The sequence below is a fragment of the Pistacia vera genome, unplaced genomic scaffold (assembly GCF_008641045.1).
Source record: "Pistacia vera cultivar Batoury unplaced genomic scaffold, PisVer_v2 Contig300, whole genome shotgun sequence".
In the NCBI taxonomy this organism is placed as follows: domain Eukaryota; kingdom Viridiplantae; phylum Streptophyta; class Magnoliopsida; order Sapindales; family Anacardiaceae; genus Pistacia; species Pistacia vera.
Window position 1 is genome coordinate 39,736 of NW_022196114.1, and position 9,010 is coordinate 48,745.

Genomic DNA, 9,010 nt, shown 5'->3' on the forward strand with positions numbered 1-9,010 from the left:
ATTTAAATTTTTTTCCAGTGCAAATTAGTCTTTTTTTATTAGTCAAAACTCAACACATACATACCACGTAGAATTAAATTTAATAACTACCAATTACATTCAATGTAAACATAATATAAAGATATGAACATATGATTGTAAGATCTAATGTGACCACATATCATAATTATATAGTTAAAATAATAATAATACAGTTAATATAATGCAGCTAAGGGTGGTTTTAAGAAGTTATATAGTTAAACTGTCTATCTTACTCCTTTATGGGAGATTGAAGGGCAGATGTTGGGAGTTTTCTTAGTCCTTAGCCTAGCCCTTAAAATTATATCACCTTCTCTATCAATGGGTGATAAGAAGATATACATATAGTTTTATTTAGCATAGGCTAGATTGATTCACTTGGATAATATGGCTAGAGGTAAGTATTTCAATTCCGCATTAAGTACATATTTAATCAATTTTGTTTTTCCATAGTGTTATGTTTAATAGAACTATGTGCGCTCATTGCATCTGTTGATGCTCGATTTGCGCACCAACCAATTGTCACGTGGGTGACACTGTTTTATGAATTTTATGCTCGAGACAATGGATGCCTTTTTACAGAAATAAATGAAAAGGGGCTTTTTAAGTGGTTCGGATGCTAAGGTAGCAAATCCTACGTCCACTGATTTTGTATTGATGTTGGTGTGGGTCAGGTCGCTAAGCGGACTGACGTACAAGAGAGTTAATAAAAGAACTTTGTTCTTACTTTTTTTTTTTTACAAGAGAGAGAGTTATCTCTGGGTAATGAATGAACCAACCCCCTTAATGGTGAGGTTTTCTACATTTTATATCGAATGGAAGCGTGTAATCATCATTAAATCTACGGGTTGGTGTGATTGTCAGGATGTCATCCATCTTCACGTCCCGTTTTTCCTTTTTCCAAGCTGACTTTGCATGACTTGCTGCAGAGAGACGGACGCGCNATGTTAGGATTTTCTTCTTTTCTAGTAACATTAAGATTAGTTTAGTATAAATAGACTTGTTATCCTACAAACAACAATAAAAATGAATTTACAATAAAATTTCTCAAGTTGTTCTTTCGTGAATTGTTTCAACATGGATTCGACATCTTCTCGTGGATTTGAGATTCATTATTCGTGGATACGAGCCGCTATGTTAAAGCATATCTAGTGCTTATCCAGATTCTTTTGTATCACAGTTATAGTAGTACTCTTATATCAATAAATAATAAAACCACAAGGTTCATTAGAGAATATTTCATTTCATTTAAGTTATATGTAGCTAAATTATAAGAGAAAACATGACATGGACTATACATTTATGAAAAAATTTACTATTAGATAAATTTGAAAAGAAAGAAAAAACTGTATACATTTACAAAACAGTAACATTGCCCTACAATAACCTGTGGATTATCTCCAAAACGAATTAGCACAAATTCAAGCAAAATGTACCCCTCAGTTTGTTTCCTATTTTCTCACTATCATATCCTAATATCTTATCCAATATTTCTATCAAAATACATATTTATTTTAATATTCAAAATTATCTTCAAAATTCAATCATATTCTATTCAACTCAAAATATTAACAATTACCTTTTTTTAATAAAAGTTTTAAAATTAACAAAAATACCCCACCCATCCAAGCCACTGTCATCTGCCAATAGCCATTGTTGTCGTTGCCACCGTCAGTTGCCGCCGCCGTAACGACACAACGACGACCAAATCTTTGGCAGTAAATTTGGCCACTTCTGGCCAAATCCATAGTGGATCTAGCCGAAAAAGGATAAATCGACGCACGATTGGCTAGATCCAAGTCCAACTAGTTGTGCGCCATTCCTGCAAATTCCAGCCACCTTTTGGCCAAATTTATAGTGGATCTAACCGAAAAATGACAAATCGGCGCACGATTGGCTAGATCCAGCTAGTTGTGAGCCATTCCGGCAAATTTCAGCCACCTTCCAACTGTGGTGGCCCCATTCCAATAGATTCCGACCACCTTCCGACAATGACGACTGGCTACCAACAATATGTGCATGGGTGAGGGTGTTCTTATCAATTTATAAATTTTTATTATGAGGGTTGTTTAATTAAATTAACAAGCCTAAAGGGTTAAAATAATTTAAATATTAAAAAAAAATTCTCAAAATCCTATTCTATTTTCCAAATTACTATTCAACATATAATGTTATCCTAAAACACTAACCAAACGGAGAAATTTAGCAGGCTACAACTACCCCAGCATAATCATTAAATTGCCTCCAAAAACAAAAAAAAAAAATATATATATATATATATTATCAAGAAACCCTACCCACTACGGATCAGCCTTCAGTAACATCACTTAAAGGAAACTAGTACTAACCGAAGCGCCCCCTCACAAACACCGTACTAAGTAAGCTTACTCCCCCAGTAGGACAACGTGACCTTCCAAAAAGGTGAAGGGGCAAAGGCAATCGAGTAACCATCACCGGTAGCGTTACCTCTCTCGGTACCAAGTTGCACCAAGGTAAAGGAAATTTGTGACCTCAGACTCAGAGAGAGAGAGAGAGAGAGAGAGAGAGAGAGATGGACTTGACCGGTTGACCATGTAAATGGTGTGGATTGTCGGCTTTTGAAAGATAGTGGACAGGAGAGAGGTGAGAAAGTGGGCATGGACCACTGTACGTTGGCGATGGTGCGTGCGTGACTAATGTCGTTGTGGTTGTACTTGCCTGTAATATAAATAAATTCTTGAATCTTTCTTTCTTGCCACGTTGCAAGGTGATATCTAAGACAAACATGGCTAATCGAAACAAAAATAATGAGTATGTGGAGGTAAATGTGGCATGAGTTTAGCTAACCAGGTCCATAGAATTTGAAAGTAACATTTAAGTCCTTATATCCTCAGTTACCAATTGATTAATTTTTTTTTTTTAAGTCTAAACACCTTAATTTTTTATTTAACAACATTAAAATTAAAAAAAATATATAAAGAAAAAATAAACAGCTTTTATCTAGCAATTCTGTTAAAAATTTAAACAATTTTGTTAATTATAAATAAAATAAAAAATTAACAATTAGGGTATTTTAGACTTTACAAAAATTCTTCCAATAGCTAATAAACTTATAAAAGCTTGAGTGATTCTTTGGATTCCAAGGTATTTTAGACTTTTACAAAATTTCTTCGAGTAAGTAGTAACTAATAAATTGATAGAATTTAAGTGTTAGTATAGATATTAATGGACTTACTGTAGTAAGGCCAAGCCTCAGGGACCAAAAATGATTAACTCTGAATATTATATGCATGAATTTCTGTGTGTTTGAACCAGATTGAGCAAACTGTCAAACAGTAAGGTCATCTGAAAGTTTCATCCATTACGAGGGGGAGGCCTATTTTGAGTGCTTCCTACCAAATTCTACAAAGAAGTGCTTTTTAACAAGCTGTTTCTTCTATAGCAAGACAAATCAAATGCATGCCACACCACCTTTGCTTCTTCCCCAAAGCAACCAACCACAACACTAATTCTAGTACAAAATTTCAAAGAGAGGGACACAAATACATATACAAAAAGATATATCAGTAGGCAGTAGCTAATCTATAATTACTCATTCTCTCTTTTATTTTTTACTTACTTTTCAACAAGGATAATTCAATGAAAGCTGTAGTAAAGTGGACTCCACTCTCCTACTTACCTTAATTATGCTGTTTCTTTTCTCTATATATTCTTAATAAATTGAGTTTCTTTCATCATATGTAAATTTTAATTCAGTTATATTCAAACAATGTTTCCTTCAACTATCTTCTTCTAAAATTCTCATAGCTATTTCTTAGACCCAGATGAAAGTAAAGGCTTCTCTCTGGGCAATCAGGGTTCTGGCTCATCCAAATGACAGCATTGTTGCCATTCATGTTCTTGGTTAGAATTTTTTTTTTTTTTTTTTTTTTTTTTTTGGTATGGAGCCAATTTTCTTACTTTCAACTTTGTAATGTCCTGTACTTTTGCATTGTTTGTAAAACAGTTGGTGAAGAATCAAAGAAGTGTGGTCGATGTCGAAAAGGCAACACAGATTCGTCAAGCAAAAGCCCATGTCATTTCTGTTCTTGGAGAATTCGCCAGCTCCTGCCAGTCGAAACAGGTACATTATATATGCAATATTAAGTAATGAAAATCTCTTGATTTGTAAATCTATTGGATTTTTCAAGAAATCAGGATGTCTGTAGAAGAGAATATAATTAAGTATATGATTGACTAATCTTATTATATAACATTGAAAATATGCATGTACAACCGGAAATTTTCAGATAAATTTGGAGGCTAAAGTGGGGTTCTAGTGTTGGAAGAGGTCTAATTGAGGAAGCAGAGTTTATTTTAGCTGATTTCTTTTGCTTCATGGCCAAGAAACCGTTCATCAAATAGTAAGAAACCAACTTCTCTATGCAAATTCACTTCTTAATTCTTAGGATGGCCTATCATAATTTACTTTTCTATTTTTCTATTTTGTATAGATTTTCACAGCAAATTACAAGGTACTGTTTTGAGAATGCCCGGAGGCTGCACAATAGTGTCGGTAGGGAAACGTGTTGAAGAACAGAAACTTCTAGCCTGGATTCTGCAAATTCTGCAGGTCTGTTATCCACAAACTACTTTAATTGATATAATACGAATAAATACTTGAACTGGAAGGGCTCTGATCTTAAATTTCATAACAGAAACTATCAATTGGACTCAAAGTGGTTGGCAAGAATACTGACGGTGAAAAAGATACCTCCCCTGTTCAAACCACATTGTCTTAGAGAAAACAAGAAGCAAAAATCCTTCACGAGAACGGTTTTCGATCAACTGGAAGAAGATCTAACAGCACAGAAGACGATACATTTAGCTCGAGGACTGAGCATCATCAGCCAGTCTCCTCTGCAGACTCCCAAGTTCAAAGGCCGATTCAACAAAGGCGAGAGAACTATGTCCCCTTACAGACTCATCACTTCATTTTTGAGCTCACCTTTAAGTAGAAGAAATAGAAGCTTCCAACAAGGAAAAGCATCACTTGTTGAAGTGTTTCAGCTACGAGGAGATCTCGAATGCTACAACAACTTCACTCGGTAATTAAAAAATGAGTCTTCTTGATATGTACACAGGGGCGGATCCAAGTGTATGGCCACCCTCATTTTCAAAACAAAAATATACATATTCCATTAGTTGACTTTGGCCCATCTTTAATTTTTATTGTCAAATATTAAAAAATTGTGGCCCACCTCAATTTAGAACAAAAAATTTGTTTGGCCACCCTAATAAGATTTCTGGATCCGCCCCGCGATGCAGTTTCGTCGAATATATCAAATATTTTGTCGTCTGGATTATAAGATAACATGGTCGGTCAAGGCGGGTATTCGGAAGTATACAAAGGCAATCTTTCTGATGGAAGAACCATTGCTGTGAAGAGGTGGCAAAGGACAACAAATGCAAACAAAGAGAAAGAATTTCTCATGGAATTGGGCATAATTGGGCATGTATGCCATCCCAATACCGCAACTTTAGTCGGTTGCTGCATAGAAAATGGACTTTATCTGAATTCAACTTCTCCCAGAATGGCAATCTGGAATCTGCATTACATGGTAAGAAAAAAAAATTAACCATCAGACTAAACGTTTAATTAAGTGAAAATACAACTGATTCTAGAAATAAATAATCCTCAGGAAAAAGAACCAAGTCCCTGGATTGGCCTGTGAGATACAAGATTGCCCTGGGAGTTGCCAGGGGTCTTCATTATCTTCACAAATGCTGTAAGCACACGCATAATTCACCGCGACATAAAAGCCTCAAATGTCCTTCTTGACGGATTACGAGCCCCAGGTAATTAATAAACTACTCGTTGCAATCTGTTAGCGGAAAACGGCAGAGAGTTCGAATGTAATCAGATTTTGTTTTATGCCTTCAGATTGCTGATTTTGGACTTGCAAAATGGCTTCCGAATAAAGGACTACCATGCTGTGATCCCAATTGAGGGCACATTTGGCTACTTGGCACCGGATATTCTGAACGGAATTGTTGACGAGAAAACTGATGTTTTTGCTTCGGAGTTCTTCTCCTCGAGATCATTACCGGGCGAAAAACTGTCGATTCATCGCAGCAAAATTTCTCTTATGGGTATGCCAACTTCCAATTTTGTGATTTATAATGAAAGAACCTTCAATTTCCAGTCATTTCGATACTCAGATGATCTAAATATATGCAGGCAAAGCCCTTCATGGAATCCGGAAACATCACAGAACTAATTGATCGAGCCTGGAAGTAAATATGATTCAGATCAAATGCACAGACTAGTGCTAGCTTCTGCTGGTGCGACACCTCGGCTTGCGCCCCAATGAGCGAGGTATGAAAATTTCAGATACGATGTTCCCATTTTGTAAAATTAATCAAGCGTCCGACCAAAGAATGACTATTGTTTATTTCTCCGCAGGTGTTGGAGTTACTGACAAAAGGGCATGATTCTGAAGCTGCAAAGAACTGGAGGATGCCAAAGTGTACTTCTGATTCGGATGAGTTGAACGATTTCTCTATGTTTTTGGATATCATGTGCCAACAGATATTGATTTGGAGGAGTTTCTGTAGAGAAATATTTTAGTCAACATTTTTTTTTTTTTTTTTTAAACAATTACAAAGGATTCTGCTGACATGAATTAAAGGATTTAGGTGACTGAGTAGAAGATCCAGCAGAACTGGCTTCCTTCAATGTAACTTTTAAAGGGAATTATACTAATTCATTTTATTTTAATTATATATGTCAATTTATTATTTTTTATCAGATTTTTTCAAGTAAAATGGAAAATTAACAAATAAAGTGTAATTATCTGAATTATGATTTAACATATGAATTTTTTTTAAAAAGTGAACGACAAGGATTAGGACAAACAGCAGTTAGAAAATGAAAGTCTTAATATAGGAATAATTATAATTTTATTTAGTAAATAGTTAGCTTCATCAATAGGAAAACCCAATAGAATGGACTGAAACACATTTATGAATAATACTTTGGGTACTAATCTGTACTAAATAAAGCATAGTACCGTACTAGCGCATAGTACGGGTACTATGTTAGTTAGTACAAAGATTAGTATTCATCCGTTAGTACCATAGCATCACTCCACATTTATTGCTATGGGTACTAACGGATGGGTACTAATCTGTGTACTAACTAAAGCATAGTACGGGTACTATCTCATAGTACGGGTACTATGTGTGATTTAACAAAGGTTAGTACATAGTTAGTAAAATCCGTAGTACGCAAAGTATTATTCTCTATTAGCCCGTTTTAAGTCAATCAAAATTCATCTACAAAATAATAGAATCTTATAGTTCCAACGAGGGTCAAAAATGTATGACGGATTTACTAATATTTAATGTAGGATTAGTGTTTTATTTTCCTTTTTGTTATTAGATTTTCTAATTTTGATTAAGAACTTATTGGAAGTTTAGTTATGTTAGGATTCTAGTTAAATTAGAAAGGTTAATTTAGTTAAACTTTATTTTTTTATTTTATAATTCCTTATTCTAGTAGTGTTATGATTTTTTATTTTTGTTTTTCTAGCATATGATTAGTTTAGTATAAATAAATTTGTTATCCTACAAATACTATGTGGATTTGAACGTGTTCATGGATTTGAGTCGTTAAGATAGAGCGTATCTAATGCCTATCCAAATTCTACTGTATCAATTGTATTAGAGTCTCACTTTGTGCTGTTCACAACTTTCTAACCATAAACCCAAGCACACTCCACCAAATTATCCACCCCTACCCCTACTAAACAAATCCAAACAAAACCCAAAAAAAAAATAAAATCCCTTAATCCCCACGCTTCACGCAAAGGAGAATTGAAGGGCACATTAAAAAAAATTACAGTGCCTCAGGTTCTGTCCTTATATTCAGTCTTTTCCATTTCTATTTCCGTTCAATCCTAATCAGTTTAAGTTCCTTTTAGTTTGGTCCTTCTGTTTGTGCTTTTGAAAAAAAAAAAAAAAAAAAAAATTCAAGAACCCTTCAATATGTCAATAGAAGAACTACGTAGCAATGTTGTCATCTTCAACTTACAATGGGGATTCTCATGGTGAAGGGTTTTATTGGACTGAAGCTAATAAAGATTTATTAATTGATATGGATATTCAGGTAGGAAACATATCAAAGTTGTCGGTTTCTATTAAAAGGGTATGCTTTAGAATGGTGGAATGATTGGAAGTAGGGGTGTTCAAAAGATTCGGTTGGAACTGGAACCGGGGGTGCCCTGGGTTTGGTTCGGTTCTACCTAGAACCAATCATCAATGGGTAGGTTCGGTTCCAAATTTTTGGAACCATTACTGTGCGGTTCCGGCTCCGGTTCCTATAGTAGGACCCGAACCGGAATCAGGAACCAAGAACGACTAATAAAATAAAATTAAAGATTGGGGGGTAATAAAAACTTTTGTAGAAAAAGTAATGTGAATACATTTATATTTATTTCATAACATTTAAAGTAAGTTGGTTTGACTTTTGAGAATCTACCTTTACCAAGTAATGGAGTTTGTAATTTGAATTATAATTTGTAATTTATTTTTGTTAACAAGTGGCAAGTGGGGGGGTATTTGTAAGTTTTTAAGGGTTTTTGCCATTTTAAAACTTTTGGGGGGTCATAAATTTTTAAGGGTACCCAGAACTGGAACCAGGACCGTTGTTACAGGTTCTGGTTCTGGGTACCTGGGAACCGGAGCGTCGGTTCGAGTTCTGGGTTCAAATTTCAAGGAACCGTCGGTTCTGGTTTCAAAAAGTGCAGGGTACTCGGAACTGAACACCCCTAATTGGAAGTGTGCAAAATGTAGGTTTGATAAACTACATCAATATAAAACGTGCTTTGAAGAAACGAAATTTCTTTCTCGTAACCAGTTTAGGAGTTGTTATACCAATACGTGAATTACTATCAAGGTAATAGATTTGTCCGACAATAATTGTGAATATCAACAGTTGTTACTCAGCATTGCATAATGAACTTCCATAATA

At 34.9% G+C, this 9,010-nt stretch overlaps 1 pseudogene; it reads left to right on the plus strand.

Annotated features, from left to right (window-relative positions):
- The first annotated feature begins 3,821 nt into the window (after window positions 1–3,821).
- Window positions 3,822–6,594, plus strand: LOC116135514 (annotated as a pseudogene).
- Window positions 6,595–9,010: the final 2,416 nt, after the last annotated feature.